Genomic DNA, 21,270 nt, shown 5'->3' on the forward strand with positions numbered 1-21,270 from the left:
GGGATGACCAAAGACAACACAGATGTTGTGTTCTTTTGAAGTAATCTGTTGTGTTCTCTTAATGTCTCTGTTAAGTTCTGATAGTTTAAAAACAGCTGAGTTTTAAAAGAGTTATGGTTTGCTTAAATATATACTTATTCTAAAGCATTTGGGTGATCACTTTGTAATAATGATCAAATCTAGTCTATATTATCATGATGTTAAGGAATCCTATTTCTACCAGATGTTTTAAACCTTCTTGGCATCTTTGACAGGCATTCAAAACAATCAAAGTTCCAAATTTTTTTTTTTTTTTTTTTTTTGGACAGGCAGTGTTAGACAGTGAGAGAAAGAGAGAGAGAGAGAGAGACAGACAGAGAGAAAGGTCTTCCTTTTCTGTTAGTTCACCCCCCAAATGGCTGCCAAGGCCAGCGCGCTGCGCAGATCTGAAGCCAGGAGCCAGGTGCTTCTCCTGGTTTGCCATGTGGGTGCAGAGCCCAAGCACTTGGGCCATCCTCCACTGCCTTCCCGGGCCACAGCAGAGAGCTGGCCTGGAAGAGGAGCAACCGGGACAGAATCCGGCACCCCAACCGGGACTAGAACCCGGGGTGCCAACACCGCAGGTGGAGGATTAGCCTAGTGAGTAGCGGCGCCGGCCAAAGTTCCAAATTCCAGCTGGGCTCCTGGAAGTATCAAAGGATATATCTCTCATCTTGTAGAGATTTGTATTATATTAAAGGTACTGTCAAGATGTGAAGTGGTGCTAAATTTTAAGCTATGATAATGTAAATTGCTACTGGTAAAAATGTCCAAAAATTAAAAAAGTCTGATGATCTTGTGTTATCTGATATTATGGTTATCTTAATGAGAAGGCCCAGAGGCCTAAAAAGGATAAATATTTTATAAATTTCTACCGGTGCTTTCAGAAATACTGTGTGGAGTAAGCAAGTGCCTCTTCATGTTGGTTAATGAGTTTATTCTTTGAAACATGGCATTTAAACTCTTATCCACAGTTTTGTGCTCTCCAAACACTAAAAATCAGATTTACTGCTCATGGAAGTTAAAACATTGTTGGTTCTGTGTTTAAATGTGTCCTCTTTTGGGTTCCAAAGGGCTTCTTTTTCCCTGACCTCTATTGTATCCAGTACTTTGGGAAAATTCTGTAAGGAGAAAAAGCCAATAATGGACTGTAGGTCCCAAGTGAGAAAAAGTATGATTATTTCAGGTTACTAAGAGCAGGAGATAATTCTTATTGATTGATCATATTTAAAAAAAATAAATATTTAAGAAGATACTACTGAAACTGCTATATTGTTCTACCTTGTATAATACTTGTATACATATTGTATGCCTACATGAGAAAATTTATTAAAACCTCTGTCTTAATTGGCTTATAGATAAAAGATTGCTCATGAATTCAAACTGCTAAATTAATCAAATATATGTTTTTAGCTCATGTGACCTAGATAAATCTGTTTCAGATGTTTTAAATTTGTTGGTAGAAAGAAATATTTGTCACTGACATGTTTGTGCTTAAGTTTAATGGTCAAACAAGTTACACATGTGTTAGATATTTAAGTGTTGTTTCCGAATGCATGTACTCTTGTCTTGAAATTTATAAAAGGCATTGGACCGTTTGGTAAATGTTTCATAAGTTGTTACTTAACAGTTAAAATTGCTTGCTAATTTTCATTTGATATTAGGCTACTAACAGTAAGCGATCTGAGAAGGCTGGCTTTTTCACTCATTTCTCTACTCTTTTGAAGATAAAGAACTGGTTCTATTCTGAAGGACTCTCCATTGGGATGTACAGTTTGGTCTTTAGGCCTTATAAAAGGGATGACTAACATTTTTCTGTAATAATAGCCTGGCTACATAAAAGCCAAGTAACATAACCAAAATAAGGGCTTAAATTATGTTTTCACAGTTAGATTTACTTTGCCTTGGGCACAGTAAACAGACAGAATCTCCCTTTTCAAACCAAACTTAGAGAGAGGTAAGTTTTACCAATACATTTATAGACAGCTGACATAAGGTGGTCTGCATGTTTGATGTTAAAGTGAGGACGTAGTTTTCCTCATGGGCACTGTCTATCTCACAGAAAAGCTGTTCTCAGAATATGTCTGTGACTATAGATTTCTGGATCAGGCCACCAAAGTCTAGTGATGCAACTGAACAACCTCTTGGCTGACATTAAAGGCTGCCTCTGTGTTCTGCTTACCAAATACCAGGAAGAAGAAAAAAATGCTAGGTGGCAGGAACAACGTAAGGATAGGCAGCAAGCCAATTAATGACTGCTTTACACAGTCATGTGCCATCAAGGAGACCCAACAGGTTAGTCCACCACTAGCCTGTTGGTGTTGGTTTTCAATGAGGAAAGCCAAGGCTTCAGATGGACACAAAAGTCAGCTTATGAAGAGCCCCAGCAGCTCTGCCAGCCAAGAGCTGGTCACTGGATGTGGAAGTGCCCTGGGGGTTGAAGGACTCTTGGATCAGAGCTGCAGACACTGTTGGCTCTATGCTGAAAAAAGCCCTTCACTCAGCCCAACTTCCAAGGCAGTCAAAACTATTGAGGGGATGGCCATGCCCATGAAACCACGGATGGAAGCATTTCTGCAAACTGGCTCTGTGTCCCCCTTGAGAGGCCACCCGCTGGAACCCTGACTTGACTGCCGTTCCCTACTCCGCCCCTACGCAGCTTGAAGAAGCCAGAGCGGTCATGGTCCCGTCCTCCTTAATAGAAGTTAAGGTCCATTCTTCTGGGGGAGGGAATGTGAGGAGTCAGGTTAATAGGCAGTCAGCGAGTTCCAGGTGGAAATTGAGGGTGCAGAATGCTTGCTTTCCCAAAAAATTACCTTCACCAAGATTAAAAGTGCCTTCCCCATTCCTTAGGAATTTCCAGTCTTTCCATGAGAATAGCAAGGGAGTGAGCCTTCCATGCATCTGAGCTCCCAGTTTACTGTAAAGCAAAGTAGGCATCCCACCCTTCTGATGGCTCTTCTGTTTTATCATGAGCAAGCCAGACAGGGTAAAAAGATTATGATATAAATCAGGTCTTTTGAGGGGTTTGTCCCTGATTTGCACTGATTGACAGTTTCTTCCCCAGGATTGTGCTTAAAAACGCCACTACCACCAGTCACTTTGGATTTTGCCTCTCTTGGAGCGCCCCTCCAGGCCACTCTAAATGAAGGTCTAAATGAAGGTCTCTTACTTAAATAAATCTTGCTTTTAAATACTTGTGACACTACAGCCTTTTTAAAGAGTACACAAACAGAATAAATATAATCTTTCTTTGAATGGGAGAATCCTAACATGCATGTTTGAAAGGGAGAAATTTGCAGTTTTTAAATAATCCATGAATACAAACTTTATGCCATAGATAAAACAAACACCCTTAGATTGGAAGGAACATTGCAGAATATCTTCCTAGGCTAGATTTCCTGTCATTGTGTGATGGCTGAGCACAGAATTCATCAACGGGAGCTCTAAGGGATGCATCTTTTTTTTTTTTTTTTCCTAAAATAGTCACAGGAAAGCTACAAAAACTCTTATCTGACTCAATAAGGTTGAGATAAGCCACTTTTATATTTCACTCAGAGAATATGAAATTTAGCATAATAAAAAGTTCTGAATTAAAGACTGGAAAAGAAATTGTTACACTGTATTTAACTTGGTATTTGAGAAAGGACACTTGCTATTAACCATTGCCATAATATTTTCTGGTCAAAAATATTCTGGTCTGAAATACGCTACAATAATTGATCAGGAAATTCTTGAAAAACTTCTTACCAAAAGATGTTGCAGCAACAATTATTGTCATTCTGGTCAGTCTTGGTAAAAAAAAAAAAAAAAATTCAATGATTAAAGGTACCACTATAATGTAATTATATGAAGTATGGATTTTCTGTTTCCTGCAAAAATGGAGATGTTCTTCTCTTGCTTCTATTTCCTTATCTATTTATGGTATTTGAATAAGAAAACAGAATTCAATGAATTAAACCTATTATTTCAACTTTTTCTGGAACCTAATTTGAGGCAGTATGTATAGCAATTAATAGTACCAAAATGCTCTAAATTGTTTAAAAATTCCATCTATAGGGAAGGGTACCTCTATTTCTCAGCAATATTCCCTGTAGACTCTTAAAAATGTTGATATCTATAATAAAATTAGAAATACTTTTAATTCATTAATAAGAAATTTCATTTCAGTTTTGAAAGCAATATCACAACTAGTCACTGTTTACACTAGCACACATAGTATACTTTTGATGTGAAATAAATATGAATTAAGTAATAGAACAACTTTACTGGTTCAAATAGCATCTATAATACTATTTAAGCACAATTACACTTTGATGACTTCTCAGTCTCCCATAGACTTAACAAATGGATACTATAACTACATTTTGCATTTTATAGTCAATGTAATACTTGAATAATATTATGAGACTATTAGTAAAAATAAAACATAAAATGGAGGCAAACTCTCACTTTTTAAATTGAGAATAATTTTTCTTTTGGAGAAAGCTTTAATTGCCTTTAATAATTTTAATCAATTTAATATATTATGTGATAAAACCACACAAGTGTAAGATCTCATTTTCCTACTTACAAAATTAGATTTATGAATTTGGTGATATAGTAAAATGAGATCTATTATCCCTTAACAAAGTCACGGGATATAGTTTGCAATACATGTAGTACAAAAAAGTAATATATATGAGTGAACTTCATCTTTGCATTTGATAACTATTTACATTCCTTGCCTTTACACCTAAGGAACAGTGATCTTTCTACTTTTTGCTTGTTGGATTCTCCATTTAATGGAGCATTAAGTCTATGATTATAAAGTAAATTAAAATGTGATAGCACAGAAATTAAAAGGTAAAAGAAAGGAAGGAGGAGGAAGGAAGGGAGAAAGTATCATGATAGAATTGTATCTCTGAACTATAGGAAATCTATTATTCTTATATTAATAAAAATGAATTTTAAAAAGATAAACTTGGAATCAGAGCTACTAGGGATTCCCAAAAATCATGTGGCAGGCCTTGGTTTTTTGTAAGATAAATACAATGCAGATTTGAACCAATGTTATCCAAACTTTCCTGCATCTTAAAATCAGAGGAATCCAACTTTGAATTAGATTATGCTTATAGTTAGGAAAAAAGTGTAAGAATAGTTAGTTGTGCCTATGAGCATACAATTCATTTGTGATTGATTTATATTGTCTTATTTGTGCTTGTTTGTATGCCTCATCTTTACCATAATAAAATATAATATTTTTATAGCTAAAAAAGAATTTCATCTTAAGGAATTCAACGTGCATAAGACATTAATGTTCCCCTAAGTAAGGTAGGTCAGCTTCATTGTCTTCTCTGCTTTCTATGTTAATGGCCTGTTGTCCTTTTTGCTTTTTATTGGAAACATTATAAAATAATAGAAATAGATCAAGTAAGTCTGGTAAATTTAAAGTAAGTCATACACTTTCGGAACTAATATTTCTATTGAAAATCAGGATTTTCAAAGGCTTACAAGGGAAGATTGTAGTAAACATGTATCATATTTTAGGCAATACTCAAGATAAGATTAAAGGGAAAACAGAAGGCATGTAAATTCTACTCTGACCCTCACAGAGTAACTGAAACTTTTTTGTCCCCTAAATTAAAAAAAAAAAATGAATGCAGTATAATTTTCAGATATTGGCAAAAGTCAGCACATGACTATGACCTCTGACACAGGGAGACAAATCAAGCATGGCTTGTGATTGCTGCAGCGTCCTCTTTCAGGACAGGGAGATAGGAGGTGAACATGAGGGAAGTCAAGGCAGCTACAATTCACAAGAGTACACAGAGCAGGAAGCAATAGGAGGATGACAGAGCTGTGCAAGAGAAATTCTAGGGTCAGCAGAACATACCCTTTGAGTTTCAGATGAGTTCTGATGAGCAAATGAATTGAAATATAGAAAAAAATTACTTGAACAGATTAAATGATCTTGAGCCCACACAGAGCTCAGAATAGTTTGTGTTTTCACCAGTCAGTTCGGGAAATCTTACAATACCTAGGGCTCCAAGTACAGTCAACACATGTTACTTGTGATTTCCCCCATTCTGCTGACAAAAACAGATGAAAGTCTTTGTTATTATGTATTAAACAAAAGTAAGAAGTCTCTGATAGGTGGAGAGAAGGCAGACTGGCTGGAGACCTAATCTAAGGAATGACATGACTGTAAGTTCCCTGAGTATTTTCTTGCTGTTTAGAATTTTGTTTTCTTTTTGCCTCACATATCCTGGGCTGCATTCCAGAGAAGCCACAATCCTAAAACAGAATGCACATAGATAGAAAGAAAAAAAAAAATGAAAGCCTACTCTTGGAAAGGGGAATTCTAGTAAGACAGATCATAACCACTCAATTCCAGTCAACACAAAACAAAACAAAGCAAAAAGCATACAGAAAAATTTATGCCATCCATATCCCACAGAAGGCCGAATTTGGAGTCTAGGCATCTACCTTCATCAGACTATAACTCCAACATGGTGCTGGGATATTGTCAGAGAAGGCTGAGTAGAAATCAGGGATGTTTATCATTTACTGGGGGTAAATGAAACTCTCTTGCATATTGTCACAGGAGACCATATGAAGGGGTAGGAAGCTTGGACAACTATTTCATATGTTGCTAAGGAGGTATAGCCTGGATGATATAAGGGGTAATGAGCGAAAATTCAGAACTTTCGCCATCGTTCAGCAGTGATGAGTCTACCCCGAGGTCAGCAGTGGTCATGTGGCTACAGGACCCAGGGTCTCAGTGAAGGCCTGCTGGTGATTATTCATCAGCTATGTCAAAGAAGGAGAAGATTCTGCTCTCATGAAGTAGGTGATGAAAGGTATAATAAACACCAATAATCAATTTATAGAGGTGAGAAAATCTGAAACTCAATATAAAAACACACAATTAGGTGCTATAGAAAAAATAGATTGATAAACTGGAAGACATAGAAGTAGAAACTGTATTGTATGAAAAGCAAAGACTAAATAGTAATAGCAACAAGAAGTAATGATAATTAAAATACAGCATCAGTGAGCATCAGTGGGACAATTCTAAGTTTTCCGCTTATATAGAATCTCTGAAGAGGATAGCTGACAGAATGTTTAATGAAATAAGGGCTATGAGTTTTATAAATTTAGAGAACTGGAATTTAATTTAAACAATTTGATTCCAAGATCCACATTTTTATCATCTATTCTATTCTACTAATACCGATATTATGCTCTAATATTAATATTAATTAACTTTTAACACTTGAAAAACTGATAAAATTTGTATCTCACACTTCCCTCATTTTCCTCCCCCAACCTCCATTTCCACTGGAATCAACATTATGTTCTATGCTAAAGCAGAAGTTGGCTATAGTTTCATGTTAGCTCTCTAATACAGCGTCATTCTCTCTACAAATACTAGTTTCTTAAGGTCACCTACTTCTTTAGGAACTTAGCTTAACATGATTCTAAACCAGAGCCAAACCTCACAAAATTCCCTACCCATGTTCCCTCTGCTAGCCAGCTACACATTATGATATATAATTTTAAATATTCACAACTTTGTAATTAGTATGTGACATTCCTATTCTCAGGACAGTGTGTGAATTCAACCCCTTTCATCTTTAAGGATTCCACTGGACTTATTTTACAATAACTGAATCTCATGCATTATTATTACAATAATAATTATTATTATTTCTGAAATCAAACTGTATTTCCTTCATGAATTGTCTAAACAACACTCATCTCCTTTTTTGATTTCCTTTGATTAAGTTTTTATTAGTTATTATTTTATTATTAATGTTTGTTTTTTCATATATTGCTAAAAAATTATAAATACATTCAGAGAAAGCCATATTCTCTTATTTTTTTTTATTTTTATCTATCTATCTATTTATTTATTTATTTATTTTGACAGGCAGAGTAGACAGTGAGAGAGAGAGAGACAGAGAGAAAGGTCTTCCTTTGCCGTTGGTTCACCCTCCAATGGCTGCCGCGGCCGGCGCGCTGCTGCTGGCGCACCGCGCTGATCCAATGGCAGGAGCCAGGTGCTTCTCCTGGTCTCCCATGGGGTGCAGGGCCCAAGGACTTGGGCCATCCTCCACTGCACTCCCTGGCCACAGCAGAGAGCTGGCCTGGAAGAGGGGCAACCGGGACAGAATCTGGCACCCCGACCGGGACTAGAACCCGGTGTGCCAGGGCCGCTAGGTGGAGGATTAGCCTAGTGATCCGGGGCGCCGGCCAAAAGCCATATTCTCTTAATATCACTCACAATTCCAAATCAGTTAATATATTTATAAGTACTTTCTGGTTTTTTAAAATCACAAAATATTTATTTTACTTATGAGTGTCTTTCTGAAAACTTTTTTTATTTTTTTGATTATTTAAAATTTATATATGGTGAACTAATTCATGTGTTTTATATATACAGCTTTAGTGGCATAGTGATATTTTTCATCTTACCCTCCCTGCTGCTCATGCTCTACCCTTCCTCCTAATTCCTTTCTTCTTCCATTTAAATTTTACAATCACATACTTTCAGTTTATTTTATAATCATAAGCTTAAGCCCCCACTAAGTAAAGAATTCAGCAAAAAGTAAGGAGAAAAACCAACAGCAGTATAGACAAGGGCTGTAAAAATTATCAAATCTCAAAGTGTCAATTTTGCTCATGTATGTTACATTTTTTGTATTATATTATTTACACAGATTGGGGAAGACATATAATATTTGTCTTTTGGGGATATCTCATTTCATTAAGCATGATGGTTTCTAGTTGCTTCCATTTTGTTGCAAATACAGGATTTTATTCTTTTTTACAACTGAATAGTATTCTGTACTGTATATATACCACATTTTCTTTACCTAGTCATCGTTTGATGAGCATCTGGGTTGATTCCATAGCATAGCTATTGTTAATTCAGGTGCAATAAATGTGGGGGTACACATAACTCTTCCATGTTCTTTTTATTTTTAATTGACAGATAGAGTTAGATAGTGAGAGAGAGACAGAGAGAAAGGTCTTCCTTCTGTTGGTTCACCCCCCAAATTCCTGTCAAGGCTGGTGCTCTGTGCCGATCTGAAGGCAGGAGCCAGGTGCTTCCTCCTGGTCTCCCATGCAGGTGCAGGGACCCAAGCACTTGGGCCATCTTCCACTGCCTTCCTGGGCCACAGCAGAGAGCTGGACTGGAAGAGGAGCAAGCGGGACTAGAACCTGGCACCCATATGGGATGCTGGTGCCGCAGGTGGAGGATTAACCAAGTGAGCCACAGCACTGGTCCTCCATGTTCTGATTTCATTTCATTTGAGTACATTCCCAGAAGTGGGATGGCTGGGTCATATGATAGATCTATTTTAGGATTTCTAAGGAATCTTCATACTATTTTCCACAATGGTTGTACTAGTTTACATTCCCCAAAGTAGTGAATAGGGTACCTTTTTCCCCACATCCTCACCAGCATTTATTGATTTTTTTTCTGTATAAATCCACTATAACTACTATGAGGTTATTGTTGTGGTTTTGTTTGCATTTCACTGAAGGCTAGTGATCATGAATATTTTTCATATGTCTGTTGGCTATTTGCATTTCATTCATTGAAAAGTGCCCCTTCATGTCCTTTGTCCATTTCCCTACTTAGGTTGTTTTGTTGTTACTACGTGTCTTGAGCTCTTTATAGATCCTGGATAGTAATCCTTTGCCAGTTACATAGTTTGCAAATATTTTCTCACATTTTGTGCATTGTTTCTTCATTCTATTGGCTGTTTCCTTTAACGTGCAGAAACTCCTTATCTTGATGTAATCCATTTGTCTATTTTTTATTTTATAATCTGTGCTTTTGGGGTCTTTTCCAAGAAGTTTTTTCCTTTGCTAATGTCTTGCAGAGTTTTCCTGAAATTTTCCTCTAGTACTTTGATGGTATTAAGTCATAGATTTACATCCTTGTTCTATTTTGACTTGCTTTTTGTATAAGATATAAGGAAGGGATCTTGTTTAATACTTATGCATGTGGAGATCCAACTTTCGAAGCACCATTTGTTAGACAGATTGTACTTTTTATATAGATAGATTTTAGCTCTTTTGTGAAAGATTAGTTGGTTGTAGAAGTGTGGATTGTTTTCTTGGGTTTGTATTCTGCTCCATTGATCTACATGTCTATTTTTGTGCCAGTATCAGTGTGTTTTGATGATAACTAGCCTGTAGTATGTCTTGAAATCTGGTATTGTGATGCCTCCAGCTTTATTTTTGTTGTTTAAGATTGTTTCTGCTATTCGGGGTTTCTTGTGTTTCTGTATGAATTCTAACATTATTTTTTCTAGATCTGAGAAAAACGTTGTGATATTTTGATTGAGATCACATTGAATCTGTAAATTCCTTTAAGGAGTATGTATATTTTCATGATACAGATTCTTCCAATCCACTAACATGGAAGATTCTTCCTTTTTATGCATCTTTTTCATTTATTTCTTTAATTTTTTTAATAACAGTTTTTGTTATAGAGAAACTTCACCTCCTTGGTTAAATTTATTATGAGATATTTAAATTTTTATAGTCATTGTGAGTGGTACTGATCTTAAAGTCCTGTCTTAGCCATGGCATTGTCTGTGTATTCAAGGCTATTGGTTTTTCTGTGTTGAGTTTACATGCTGCACTTTTTCCAAACTCTCTTATGAGTTTCATCAGTCTCTTAGTGAAGTGTTTTGGTTTCCCCATTCAGAGTATCATGTGATCTACAAAAATGGGATATTTTGACTTCCTAATTTATCCTCCTTTCCAATTTGTATTCCTTTGATTTCTTTTTCTTGTTAATGGCTCTGGCTAATACTTCTAACCATAATGAATAGCAATTGTAAAAGTGAACATGCTTCTTTTGTTCCAGATCTTAGTTTTTTTTTTATTTAGTAAATATAAATTTCCAAAGTACAGTTTATGGATTACAATGGCTCCCCTCCCCCCCATAATTTTCCTCCCACTCACACCCCTCCCATCTCCCGCTCCCTCTACCATTCCATTCACTTCAAGATTCATTTTCAATTATCTTTATATACAGAAGATCGATTTAGTATATATTAAGTAAAGAATTCATCAGTTTGCACCCACACAGAAACACAAAGTGTAGAATACTGTTTCAGTACTAGTTATAGCATTACTTCACATTGGACAACACATTAAGGACAGATCCCACATGAGAAGTAAGTACACAGTGACTCCTGTTGTTGACTTAACAATTTGACACTCTTGTTTATGGCCTCAGTAATCTCCCTAGGCTCTAGTCATGAGATTCCAAGGCTGTGGAAGCACCCTGAGCTCGCTGACTTCGATCTTATTCCAGCAGGGTCATAGTCAAAGTGGAAGTTCTCTCCTCCCTTCAGAGAAAGGTACCTCCTTCTTTGATGGCCCCATTCTTTCCACTGGGATCTCACAGAGATCTTTCATTTAGGTGGTTTTTTTTTTTTTTTTTTTTTTTTTTTTTTTTTTTTTTTTTTTTTTTTTGCCACAGTGTCATGGCTTTCCATGCCTAAAATACTCTCATGGGCTCTTCAGCCATATCCAACTGCCTTAAGGGATGATTCTGAGGCCAGAGTGCTTTGTAGGACATCTGCCATTCTATGAGTCTGCTGTGTATCCTACTTCCCATGTTGGATCATTCTCTCCCTTTTTTATTCTATCAGCTAGTATTCACAGACACTAGTCTTGTTTGTGTGATCCCTTTGACTCTTAGACCTATCAGTATGATCAATTGTGAATTGAAATTGATCACTTGGACTAGTGAGATGGCATTGGTACATGCCACCTTGATGGGATTGTATTGGAATCCTCTGGCACGTTTCTAACTCCACCATTTGGGGCAAGTCCAATTGAGCATGTCCCAAATTGTACATCTGCTCCCTCTCTTATGCCCGCTCTTATATTTAACAGGGATCACTTTTCAGTTAAAATTTAAACACCTAAGAATAATTGTGTGTTAATTACAGAGTTCAACCAATAGTACTAGAACAAAAAGAAATACTAAAATGGATAAAGTATTACATTGTACATCAACAGTCAAGACAAGAGCTGATCAACCCAACAGCAGACTGGATAAAGAAATTATGGGACATGTACTCTATAGAATACTATACAGCAGTCAAAAACAATGAAATCCGGTCATTTGCAACAAGATGGAGGAATCTGGAAAACATTATGCTGAATGAATTAAGCCAGTCCCAGAGGGACAAATATCATATGTTCTCCCTGATCGGTGACAACGGTGACTTGTTCTTATCTCTTTTAAGATATTTTGTATTAAAGTCTATTTTGTCTGATATTAGGAAGGTTATTACTGCTTTTTTTTTTGCTTTCCATTAGAATAGACTATCTTTTTTCAATAATTTCACTTTCAGTCTGCATTTATCTTTGTTGGTGAGTTGTGTTGCTTGCAACAGAAATAGATAGTCTTGTTTTTTAGTCCATTCAGCCAATCTGTATCTATTAGTTATTTATTTAGGCAATTTATATTTAAGGTTGTTATTGAGAAGTAATGATTTGTCCCTGTTAGTTTTCCATAAATATTACTAATGTTTGCTTTGGATTTCCTTTATACTTTTACAGGGATATTTCCTGCCTTCACATTCTTTCATAATGATGACTATCTTTTTGTTTTTCTACATGTAGCACAACCCTAAACATCATTTATAAGGCTGGATGAGTGGTGACAAATTCATTCAATTGCCCTTTATTTTGAACATCTTTATTTCACCTGCTTTCATAAATGAGAGATTTGCAGGGTACAGTTTTCTGGATTGGCAGTATTCTTTTTTTAAGTCTTGGAATATGTCACTCTAGTCTCTCCTAGCCTGTAGTGTTTCTGATGAAAACTCAACTGTCAGTACAATTATAGATACTCTGAAAGAAATCTGGTGTTTCATGTACATTTTAGAACATTTTCTTTATGTTTTACTGTTCAAAGTTTGACTATACTGTATTATGGTAAAGATCTTCTGTGGTCATGTTTATTAAGAGTTTTGTGTGCTTTCAGTATTGGATGTCCCTTTTTTTCTCCAAGTGAGGTATGTTCTCTGTTATTATTTCACTGAATAGGCCTTCCAATGCATTCTCTCTTTCCACACCTTCAGGAACTCCTAACACTCATATGCTGGATCATTTGATATTGTCCATAAATTTTGAACACAATTTTCAGTTTTCCTCACTTTTTTTTTGCCTGACTTAGATATTTCCAGAGATTTGTCTTCTTGTTTACATATTCTTTATTCTGCCCCACCAAGTCTGTTGATAAGGCTTTCCTCTGTATTTTTTTTGATGTGTTGAATTCTTCATTTCTAATATCTCTGATTCCTCCTCAATATCTCTTTCTCATGGAAAAATTTTTCATCCATGTCATGTATGGATTTCTTTGTCATGAATATGCTTCACATTGTGCCTTTTAAAAATATTTATTTATGTATGTATTGTTTGTTTGAAAGGCAGATTTATAGTAAGAGAGGGATCTTCCATCCACTGGTTCATCCCTGAAATGGTTGTAACAGCTGGATCAGGTTGAAGTGAGGAGCCAGATGCCTTTTCTGGGTCTCCCACATGGATGCAGGGAACATGTACTTGGACCATCTTCCACTGCTTTCACAGGCACATTGTAAGGGAGCTGGATTAGAAGTGGAGCATTCAGGACTCAAACCAGCACCTACATGCTAGCATTGCAGGTGGTGTCTTTACTCACTATGCAATAGTGCCAGCCTCCTCCTTTCTTTTGAGTAACCTTATGATTACTCTTCCGCACTCTTTTTCAGGAACTTCATCAATCTCTTCACCTTCACATTCTAACATTGCAATTTTGCTGTGTGCCTTTGGAGTAGTCACATTGTCTTCCTTCTTTGTGTTTCTCATGTTTCTATGTTTATTTTTAGGCATTTGTGGGACCACTTTTTGGTTTTCTCCTCTGATGTCTTTTATCTTTGAAATATGCTTCAGTGGCTTAGGGGAGTGTCTGCTTCTTCAGTGGATATTCGAAGATGTGTGCCTGGTGGGGTCAGTGAGTTCCTGTCAGTGCTCAGGGATGGTATGAGTCCAGAGTGACACCCACATAGGGTGTGGTAGATCTCTATTTTCAGCAGACAGATAGTATGATCACATTGTCTGATGTGATCACTGCCTCACCTCCTCTTTTCCACAATGCTAAATGCCCAGAGCAAGTCCACAGTGGCTACACACCTTCACTAAAACCACACAGAGGATCTGTGCAGTGCTCAGTGTGAGCATTGGACCCTCTGCAATGAACTACTCCAGGCACTTGGAGAACTCAGAGCCTCTGAAGTCAGATAAATTAATTGCTCGGAGACCCAGCTAGACTCTATGCCATATCAAGCTGTCACAGAATTCCCACAGATACATCTCACAGGGCTCCCCCAGTCACAGGGAGCAGAGGATCCATTCTCAGCCCTGCAAGGCTGCTCTGTCCTCAGAGAAAGCTGAGCGGTTCCCAGCTCCAGCTGCCTGTCAGTGTTCTGCCTTGGCAGTTTAAGTACAGACACCAGTGATGTAGAAGGGAGGGGAACACCTCACAGGCTTAAGGGGGCATCCTGCCCCCTGCTAACCCTGCGGTACAGACTCAAAATCAGTGGGGACCCGGATTTATCCCTCAGATAAAATCCCCTCATCACATGCACTCACCCCTGGCAGCCTGCACTCACCATTTAAGACGTTGCTTCCTCCCTGCTGTTGGCCAGAAGCCTTTGTGGGGGCAATGGCAGGCAGGCAATGTGCCCTCAATTCAGCAGTTTAGGTGGACAGCTGGTCCCCAGTGGCCCCCAGGCTGGACTCAAGGTCTGTGAGGTCCACAAGTTTCTTCCTCAGGCAATCACCAGTGATGTGGGCTGCTTCCGTCTCCTCTCATTTCTCTTTAAGAAGATGGGGTCTCCTGCTGCTGCTGATTCCGTTACTGGTAGGAGCAAAATCGAAGAGCAGTGCTTGACTCCTCACTGTGGAATAGGGTGTTCTGCAGGAATGGGGCCAAGGACGCACAGCGATTCACTGCTCCAAGACTGCCAGTTGCTCAGACCCCAGCCAGCTCCCCCGGCTGAAGTCCAAGTCAGCGGCTGACTGTGGAATTCCCTCTCAGCTAAAACCGAGCAGCGGGGCTTGCAGCTGTTTCTTCCTACCTTGCCGTGGCTTGATGGCTGCTCACCGCCGGCGACTGGCTTCGCTGCACGGCTGACTGCAGTGGTGCCTCTGTCTTCTCTCCTCTTGTCCCACAGAGTCTTGGTTGTTTTTTCAGTTCTTGTCTGAAAATTTTCATCAGGTCGCTGGAAGCTAGGTCCTTCTTCTGTTCAGTTCGAATCTCAATGCAGCTGAAGTTAGCGTGGCTTCACCCTGTTCGTTGATCTTGGATGTCTCCAAGTCAACATTACTGGATAATTTGTAGTTACAGTCAGTTGTGTCAGCATCATCATGACCACTTTCTAGGTTACTATGGTAAAGGGACTACCAGTTAAGAAGTTCATTTCCATACAGAAGTAGATGCTTATAAATTAGTGTGTTTGTTTTCCTATCGACCACCACTGTGTCTTAGATATACCAAATAAATTAACTGTTTTCTACAATTGTCCTAACTCCACCTTAGAATCTTACAGGATTTTAGGTTTATTGTTTGGAGCAATGATTCCCATTAGTGATGTCACAAGTCCAAGGACTTGACTGAATGGACCACCATCCTTCACAGAAACTCATTAACTTTTCTATTTGTCTTTAAACCATGCAATGCATTCATTTAACAAATATCAAGTTTCTGCTCTATTGCGGTAACCATAAAATGTAATAGGAACACAATGTAAATGGGATAGAGGCTGTGCAATCAAGGAGTTATTGCCTGCACTTAGGAAGTGGACAAGTACAGAGGTAATGGAATTGCAGGGTGAAGCAGGCTGTGAAAAGAAATCATCCACTGTCCTCTGGCATTGCAGGGGAGAGTTGTGCAACACAGCCTAAGCAATGCAGGCTAGACAAAAAGAACTTCTAATCCAAGTTTAGATATGACTGCTAATACCATCATTAAGTTATACCAATCTGAGAATATTTTTGAAAGTTTTCCTTAAAATCTCTGGCATGTGTAATGTGAATAAACTAATGTTTCTGGAGCATAGATTTCCTGCTCAGGTTAGAAGCAGTCTTCTAGGAGCCACTGTTGATTCAAATAACAGAAAGACAAACTGGTTCTAGAAGTTTAAATGTTTTGCTGTGGACCATTTCTTAAAGATGATAGGAAGAACTTGATCTGACAAAAAGAATGGGCTTCAATCTATCAATATGCATAATGTTATATTTGATAAAATTATTACATGATTATAGTGATGATTATATTTTCATCCTAAGTTGAGTCTTAAGCAATTCCAAAAAATACAAAAAAAACAATTTTTTTGACAGCCAGAGCTAGACAGTGAGAGAGAGACAGAGAGAAAGGTCTTTCTTCCATTGGTTCACCCCCCAAGTGGCCACTACGGCTGGCGCACTGTGCCGATCCGAAGCCAGGAGCCAGGTGCTTCCTCCTGATCTCTGACGTGGGTGCAGGGCCTGAGCACTTGAGCCATCCTCCACTGCCTTCCTGGGCCACAGCAGAGAGCTGGACTGGAGAGGAGCAACCGGGACTAGAACCGGGTGCCGGCACTACAGGCGGAGGATTAGCCTAGTGAGCCACAGTGCTGGCCACAAAAGTCAATTTTGAAAACCAGAAGCATCTGAAATAATAAATTATTTCTCACTGTGATATATAAGATTTGAGGTCAAAATCACTTTGTATCATGTATTTGTTGGCCTTGATATGTTCCTTATCCCTCTTTCTTCTTTTGGAGAGTTTATTTGAGAGCATTGGAATTACTCACAGATTTTGAAACAAAAACCTTAAAGCCAGAAAAAATTCTTCTGATATAATTGATTCCCAGGAATAAACCAATCCGAATTTATAATATATTTAACTCCGAGGAAGAAATCCAAAGATGCTAGACTTCTGTTACATTGCAAACGTTTTACACAAATGGAGTAGTTTGAATAGAAATGACTCAGAAGGCTCTCCTCTCAACACCTTATTTTGGCTCATGTTAACTTTATCATGTTTACCAATATAAATGAAAATAAGCACAAAGAAATAAAAAAAAAAAGCAAATCAAAATCATCTCGTCAGGGCCAGCACCGTGGCTCACTTGGGTAATCCTCTGCCTGCGGTGTCAACATCCCATATGTGTGCCAGGTTCTAGTCCCAGTTGCTCCTCTTCCAGTCCAGCTCTCTGTTGTGGTCCAGGAAGGCAGTGGAGGATGGCCCAAGCGCTTGGGCCCTGCACCCACCTGGGAGACCAGGAGGAAGCACCTGGCTCCTGGCTTTGGATTCTTGCAGTGTGCCAGCCGTAGTGGCCATTTGGGAGTGAACCAATGGAAGGAAGAACTTTCTCTTTGTCTCTCTCTCTCACTCTCTATAACTCTACCTGTCAAAAGAAAATCATCCTGTCTTCTTTTTTTAGTAGCTAGTTTATGGGGGAAGCAACAATAGAGCACTTACACACATACTGAAATTATCTAAACCGTATTTGATATGCAAGTTATAATAAGCACATGTCATTCTTTGGTTCTAGGGAGTCTCCTCAGTGATTTGTTTAAAATTCTACTTGGAAAATCAAAGTCTCTAAAGCAAATTTTACTACTTCTCATAAATAATAGCTTGAAAAGTTGGGGAAATTAGTTTCATCAAAGAGAAAAGTAGAATGAAATATGAACTATGAGTAGTAGAAAGGCAATTCAACCTAATTATTCTAAAATGCATTATAATTTCATGATTTGTTTAAGGTGTGTGAAAATAATAACATATACTTGGCTAAATTAAAGCATTTTATTATTGCTTATTTATGTCCATCAAATAGGATTCTACATGACTATTTTTGGTATTGGTCTGCTCCTTCCAATCCCCCTCTTCAAACTATAAATAAATATATCCAAACTAAAAAAAATTAAACCAAAAATGTTCCATCAAACTGGGAATGAAATAACTCTTGACATTGTCTTTTAAAATGTCTTAATTCAGTGATGTATGGCAACATGCAAACCATTTTCCGACTCTTCATCTACTTAGCTTTGCTCACGGAGCCAAACGTCCTAGTATAATGGGAAATTAATTATACTAAATCTCTGTTTTGTTTCAAGATTGTGGAGAGATAGGGATGGCTAGAAGAAAAGTTTAGTTCACCACTGTGGTTTTCCACAGCGTGTTATTGACAACATGGAGCTGCAAAGACCATCTGGAACCCACAGATTTAAACATACTGACTATATTGAGTTGTTTATGCTTTACATATTGTTTACTTGCCTCACTCCCAAAGCAAAATTGGCAATTTGAAGTTTTAAATCATGGCATAGAAACTAAAAGAGAGATAAAAATAGAAAGAATAAAGTTAAAGATACTGAACTTTTCTGTTAGATATAGTTTGATTAATCATGATTTCAGTTTGGTTTCCCAATACCAATGGTAAGATGAATAAAAACCTGGTTTCTGGAGGTGCTCGGCAGGTTTTCAGATATTGAGTGAACTTTCATACAACTCAGTTTCCTGTAATATAAAATTATGCTAGTACAAATCATTCATTAAAGGAAAAATACAATTATAAGAAAATTCAAATAATATAAATATTCCAAGAAAGGATAACAAGAGAAACTAAGAAGGAGGCTACCTGGCACAAAATAAGGTTGCAAATATAAATCCAAATATTTTGTATTTTAATGTAACTGTTCTAAGTACTCCAATCAAAATACAAAAGTTTCCAAATTGAATTTAAAGTTTTAGAAATATCCAAATGTGTGTTATTTACAAAAGGCACAAATGAACATGCTACTACAAAAATATCAAAAACGAGTTGAAGGAGGAAGAAGCATTTTGCTAAGTCAAAAAGAAATGAAATCTTTTGAGACCTCACCTCCTTCATGCTTCCCACATTCTTGGTCACTCTGTAAACACTTTGATTAAATTCCGTGTGTTCTATTGTTGACTTGACAAATTCAGACTCATTAGTTTAGCACAGTCTTTAATAAAAGGCCATTTGTTATTTGTTCCCCCCATTGCTTCTTAAGGCAAGATTCCATCAATGAGGGACTACTCCAATTTCCGGTTTTCAACTTTATTAGTTTCCAGCAAAAATTAATCAAGATTTCAGGTCAATGAATAAAGTCAGTCTAGCCCCTGAAGGACTGATGGCAAAAGAAAAATGTGACGTGGGAAGATTCTTATCATTGCCTTTAGAATTATAAAAAAAGTAATAACAAGCTGTTTAAAGGCTTTAACACTTCAGTGGTCTGACTTACTTGTAATTTGGAAAAGTAAGCCCAGCTAGGACTAGTCAATGCAATTAAAAATAAAATGGAAAACTTGATTGTTTTTCCAGCATGAAAACATTAAAAAAATTAAATCTTTCCCTTTCTGTACAAGGATTGACTGTAATTACAGACAGCAGGGAATCTTACTATAAAATATGGAAGTACTTTTACATTACCACTAGCCTGTACAGACGATTATTAAAGGATTATGGGAAAGCTGTGGTTTAATGAGTGCAGTTTTGAAAAGCAATGGAGGTAGAGCCATTAATACATAATACCGCTCCTTTCGCATCATTAGCTTGAAACACAGTCACAGAGAAACATGTTTAAACCAGCTCAGCCACCATTCTAGTAGTAATTTCCCATGAGTTGCTCCATCAGTCTTTCACAAGACAGGGAAACCCAGATAGTCAATGATGAAGCTTAAAAGCTATTTAGATGATTGCTGTCCTACAACATGGTTCAGAACGTTCTCATCCTGGCAAACATAATTGAAACCCTTGCTTTATAGTAGAATAAGTTTAGAAATGAATGGAAACTGGAAAACAGCAGTGGAGTAGAGACGTCCAAAGACAAGACGTCCTGAGTCGGAAGTCGTGAGTTGGAAGGAAAGTCAGAAAATGGTAATCATGTTGTATGCCATTTTAAAAACACTGTAGTCTCAGGGAGTTCATGACTCATTTTACAAGAGAATATTGTGACATTAAGCATGCAGGCCTCAACGCAGAGAACAGCCTGCCCCCTACAGTCCTTTTATGTGTACTCTGTGGAACTAAGCTTCCCCTGCCCCTGAACGAAAAATGAACTAAGTTTTTTTTGGTTGATCTTAAGTAGCATATGCTCTTCAGTCACTTCAATTCATGCATCATCGTCTCAGTTTGATCGCCAATTGCTTATATCTGTGTAATAGTGACAGTCTCAGTCTTGCTTTCAACATAAAACTTCCTGTCTGATTTGCTTTTTATACTTGAGAGCCTAGAAAATGGAGAAAGTGCAAACAGTGTCTGTTTCAGTTCCACTGCATGCTCATATTCCTCCTACTCCTCTTGTCCCTGAGTGATTGGAGTGGTGGGAAGGAGGAGAGAAAATGAAAGCAGGAAATTTCCAAAGACTGTTGCTATTGCGGACACTTACCACTCTGAACCTAGCAGATATTTAAGGTCTGTCTCAGAAAACTCCCCCTCATGTTGATCACTGAATTGAAATTCCTCAAATGTTGACTTTATCTCCATTCCAATTTGTTCCTTGTTAATCCTTTCGCAGAGCCCAGGTGTCTGTCCTTATACCCAGTTCTCTTTGCTGAGAAGTTGGATGTGTTTGAAGACACTGAGTATTGTCTTCTTTGTTTGTTTTCATGATTATGTGCCAAATAAAATCCTCATGTTTGTACTACCCTGACAACTCTGAAAATCTGTGAGTGCTGGCCAATTCTTGGAAATAACAGTAGTTCCTCTTCTCTGTTGTTAGAGCAAGGTAACAATTACTCAGCCTACCTTAGATTTCTTTGGTGCGTATTAGACAACATAGAATGGAGTGGAACCAGAAGGAATGAGGGTTTCCTATTTAGGGCCCTTTCCATAGGCCTGAGGTGGGTGACAGGTTCTCTTATTATCCTTCTGTATAGAAATTATGCTAAACATTATGCCAATTCATCTCTGTCAAAATTATATCCCCATGTGTAACCACCTGGAGACTTCTTACCTCCTCAAAGTGTTTGAGAAACACTTTTGGAATAATGGCTTCACACTGTTTTGGGAATGTGATACATACACACACACACACACACAGAGCCATGTTACTTCAACCACAATGTCCTTTTTCCATCACATTACATTGGCATAATGCAACCTGATGTATCATTGTACAAATAAGGAGACCACATAGTCACAGCTAATTTGGTTTGAGAGATCATTATTG

General features: G+C 37.7%; 2 long non-coding RNA genes across 24 annotated transcripts in view; one reads left to right on the plus strand and one right to left on the minus strand.

Moving 5' to 3' along the window:
* The window catches only part of LOC138848640 (uncharacterized), an 82,285-nt gene extending 66,885 nt beyond the window's left edge, over positions 1–15,400 (minus strand). The window contains exon 1 of one of the 2 annotated variants that reach the window (XR_011386695.1): positions 14,697–15,386. This is a non-coding gene — a long non-coding RNA (uncharacterized lncRNA). Of the gene's footprint in view, positions 1–14,696 lie in introns of both variants that reach the window. The other variant, XR_011386694.1, reaches the window with a different exon arrangement.
* The window catches only part of LOC108176366 (uncharacterized), a 259,220-nt gene that overhangs the window by 113,088 nt on the left and 124,862 nt on the right, over positions 1–21,270 (plus strand). For 4 of the 22 annotated variants that reach the window (XR_011386674.1, XR_011386683.1, XR_011386689.1 and 1 more), the window contains exon 6: positions 5,268–5,331. The exons of the other annotated variants lie outside the window; for them this stretch is intronic. This is a non-coding gene — a long non-coding RNA (uncharacterized lncRNA). The remainder of the gene's footprint in view (positions 1–5,267; positions 5,332–21,270) is intronic. 22 annotated transcript variants of the gene reach the window in all.

This window comes from Oryctolagus cuniculus, chromosome 2 (genome assembly GCF_964237555.1).
Source record: "Oryctolagus cuniculus chromosome 2, mOryCun1.1, whole genome shotgun sequence".
NCBI classification, from domain to species: Eukaryota; Metazoa; Chordata; class Mammalia; order Lagomorpha; family Leporidae; genus Oryctolagus; species Oryctolagus cuniculus.